Source organism: Triticum urartu, chromosome 2A (assembly GCF_056163025.1).
Source record: "Triticum urartu cultivar PI428250 chromosome 2A, HENAU_Tu73, whole genome shotgun sequence".
Classification (NCBI taxonomy): Eukaryota; Viridiplantae; Streptophyta; class Magnoliopsida; order Poales; family Poaceae; genus Triticum; species Triticum urartu.
Window position 1 is genome coordinate 147,385,997 of NC_141874.1, and position 4,528 is coordinate 147,390,524.

Here is a 4,528-nt window from a genome sequence, read left to right on the forward strand (position 1 = left end):
GCCTATTTCATTCCATTACTCTCTATGTGTTATTTTGCCAGCATATTCCATGTGCTGACCCGTTTCGGGCTACAACGTTAATGTTGCAGACTTTTCAGACGATGATTAAGGAGTTTTTAGGTCGTGGTTCTATACTCAGTGATGCCGTTGGAGTTGATGGACACACTTATTTTCCAAGCCTTCCGCTGTTATCGTTATTAGTTGGCCTTAAGCCATATTTATTGTAATAAGTTCTCTTTTGAGACACTCGATGTAATAAGTGTGTGATTTCTACTCTGTTATAAATCCTTCAAGTACTGTGTGGTGTTAGCATTACTGATCCAGGGATGACACCTGAGCACAGAGATTGGACCGTTTGAGGTCTGGTCGCTACATGGACATTGGTCAAAATTATCCTTAGTGGAATAAGGATATGTTTCTCGATTATGGAAGTGACAAAAGGTTCGTCGTAAAGGGTTATGTCGATGCAAATTTTGACACTGATCCAGATGACTCTAAATCTCAATCTGGATACATATTGAAAGTGGGAGCAATTAGCTAGAGTAGCTCTGTGCAGAGCATTGTTGACATAGAAATTTGCAAAATATTTACGGATCTGAATGTGGCAGACCCGTTGATTAAACTTCTCTCACAAGCAAAACATGATCACATCTCAGTACTCTTTGGGTGTTAATCACATAGCAATGTGAACTAGATTATTGACTCTAGTAAACCCTTTGGGTGTTAGTCACATGTCGATGTGAACTATGGGTGTTAATCACATGGTGATGTGAACTATTGGTATTAAATCACATGGCGATCTGAACTAGATTATTGACTCTAGTGCAAGTGGGGGGCTGAAGGAAATATGCCCTAGAGGCAATAATAGAGTTATTATTTATTTCCTTATATCATGATAAATGTTTATTATTCATGCTAGAATTGTATTAACCGGAAACATAATACATGTGTGAATACATAGACAAACAGAGTGTCACTAGTATGCCTCTACTTGACTAGCTCGTTGATCAAAGATGATTATGTTTCCTAACCATAGACATGAGTTGTCATTTGATTAACGGGATCACATCATTAGGAGAATGATGTGATTGACTTGACCCATTCCGTTAGCATAGCACTTGATCGTTTAGTTTGTTGCTATTGCTTTCTTCATGACTTATACATGTTCCTATGACTATGAGATTATGCAACTCCCGTTTACCAGAGGAACACTTTGTGTGCTACCAAACGTCACAACGTAACTAGGTGATTATAAAGTTTCTCTACAGGTGTCTCCGAAGGTACTTGTTGGGTTAGCGTATTTCGAGATTAGGATTTGTCACTCCGATTGTCGGAGAGGTATCTCTGGGCCCTCTCGGTAATGCACATCACTTAAGCCTTGCAAGCATTGCAACTAATGAGTTAGTTGCGGTATGATGTATTACGGAACGAGTAAAGAGACTTGCCGGTAACGAGATTGAACTAGGTATTGAGATACCGACGATCGAATCTCGGGCAAGTAACATACAGATGACAAAGGGAACAACGTATGTTGTTATGCGGTCTAACCGATAAAGATCTTCGTATATGTGGGATCCAATATGAGCATCCAGGTTCCACTATTGGTTATTGACCGGAGACATGTCTCGGTCATGTCTACATAGTTCTCAAACCCGTAGGGTCCGCACGCTTAAAGTTTCGGTGACGATTGTATTATGAGTTTATGTGATTTGATGTACCGAAGGTAGTTCGGAGTCCCGGATGAGATCGGGGACATGACGAGGAGTCTCGAAATGGTCAAGACATAAAGATCGATATATTGGATGACTATATTCGGACATCGGAAAGGTTCCGAGTGATTCGGGTATTTTCGGGGTACCGGGGAGTTACGGGAATACGAGGAAGAAGTAATGGGCCTCATGGGCCAAGTGGTGGAAGAGAGGAGGCAGGGCGCACGACCCCCCTAGCCCAAACCGAATTGGACTAGGGGGCCGGCCCCCCTTTCCTCCTTTTCCTCCTTCTCCTTCCTTCTCCTTCTCCTCCTTCCTTTCCTCCTCCTAGTAGGAGTAGGAAAGGGGAGTCCTACTCCTACTAGGAGGACTCCTCCTCCTGGCGCGCCCATAGAGGGCCGGCCAGCCTCCCCCTTGCTTCTTTATATACAGGGGCAGGGGGCACCTCTAGACACACAAGTTGATCAGTTGATCTCTCCTAGCCATGTGCGGTGCCCCCTCCATTCCACCTCGGTCATATCGTAGCGGTGCTTAGGCGAAGCCCTACGTCGGTAGCAACATCATCACCGTCACCATGTCGTCGTGCTGACGGAACTCTCCCGTGAAGCTCTGCTGGATCGGAGTTCCGGGACGTCATCGAGCTGAACGTGTGCTGAACTCGGAGGTGTCGTGCGTTCGGTACTTGGATCGGTCGGATCATGAAGACGTACGACTCATCAACCGCGTTGTGCTAATGCTTCCGCTTTCGGTCTACGAGGGTACGTGGACAACACTCTCCCATTTTGTTGCTATGCATCACCATGATCTTGCGTGTGCGTAGGAATTTTTTTGAAATTACTACGTTCCTCAACAGTTAATGCTTTGTTCCGGTTCTCTATTAAAAAGAGACCTTAATATCCCTTAGTTTCCGTAAGGACCCCGCTGCCACGGGAGGGTAGGACAAAAGATGTCATGCAAGTTCTTTTCCATAAGCATGTATGACTATGTTCGGAATACATGCCTACATTATATCAATGAACTGGAGCTAGTTCTGTGTCACCTTAGGTTATGACTGTTACATGATGAACCACATCCGGCATAATTCTCCATCATCGATCCATTGCCTACGAGCTTTCCATATATTTTTCTTCGCTTATTTACTTTTCCGTTGCTATTGCTATCATCACTACAAAATACCAAAATATTACTTTTACTACTATTACCTTTTGCTACCGTTATCACCACTATCATATTACTTTGCTACTAAACACTTTGCTGCAGATATTAAGTTTCCAAGTGTGGTTGAATTGACAACTCAGCTGCTAACACTTGAGAATATTCTTTGGCTCCCCTTGTGTCGAATCAATAAATTTGGGTTGAATACTCTACCCTTGAAAACTGTTGCGATCCCCTATACTTGTGGGTTATCAAGACTATTTTCTGGCGCCGTTGCCGGGGAGCATAGCTCTATTCTTTGAGTCACTTGGGATATATATCTGCTTATCATTATGAAGAACTTGAGAGATCCAAAAACTAAGATCTATCCCTCAACTACGAGGGGAGGTAAGGAACTGCCATCTAGCTCTGCACTTGATTCACCTTCTATTTTGACTAAGCTTGCGACACCTACACCTACTTCTGCTATTCGTTCTGATATGTCGCATGTTATTGATGATGCCACTTCTACTATGAATGATACTTATGATGAAACTACCTCTATGCCTGATACTACTATGCCACTTAGTGCTTTTCTTGATGAACAACTTGCTAGGGCTAGAGAAATTAAAAATATTGAATCTGATGATATTGATGAAAGTGATGATGAAGAACCACTTGCTATTCCTAAGGGTTATGTTTTTGATCAAGATGCTTCTTTACCGATTTTAGCTTGCAGAAATAGAACTGAACTTAAAAAATTATTAGCTAAATGGAGTAAGCAATCTCTAAATTTTAGAATGAAACCTGACCCTGCCTTTGCTACTTCACCTATCTTTGTTAGTGATAAGGATTATGAATTCTCTGTTGATCCTGATATAATTACTTTGGTTGAATCTGATCCTTTTCATTGTTATGAATCTGAAACTGTTGTGGCACATCTTACTAAATTGAATGATATAGCTACCCTGTTCACTAAAGATGAGAGAACTCGCCACTTTTATATCCTTAAAATATTTCCGTTCTCATTAAAGGGTGATGCTAAGATATGGTTTAATTCTCTTGATCCTGGTTGTGTGCGTAGTCCCCAGGATATGATTTATTACTTCTCTGCTAAATATTTCCCTGCTCATAAGAAACAAGCTGCTTTAAGGGATATATATAATTTTGTGCAAATTGAAGAAGAGAGTCTCCCACAAGCTTGGGGGAGGCTTCTCCAATTACTTAATGCTTTGCCTGATCATCCTCTTAAGAAAAATGAAATACTTGATATCTTTTATAATGGACTAACCGATGCCTTCAGAGATTACCTGGGTAGTTGTGCTGGTTCTGTTTTCAGGAAAAGAACACCGGATGAAGCTGAAATTCTATTGAATAATATGTTGACAAATGAAAATAATTGGACACCTTCGGAGCCAATTCCTGAGCCTATTCCTAAACCAACTCCGAAGAAGAGGGGTATTCTATTTCTCAGTCCGGAAGATATGCAAGAGGCAAAGAAATCTATGAAAGAAAAGGGTATTAAAGTTGAAGATGTTAAGAATTTACCTCCTATTGAAGAAATACATTGTCTTAATTTACCGCCTGTTGAAGAAACATATAATCCAAATCCTTTACCTATTGAAGAAACTCATGGTCTTGATAACCCGACACAGGTAGTAAAGGTAAATTCTCTCTATAGATAT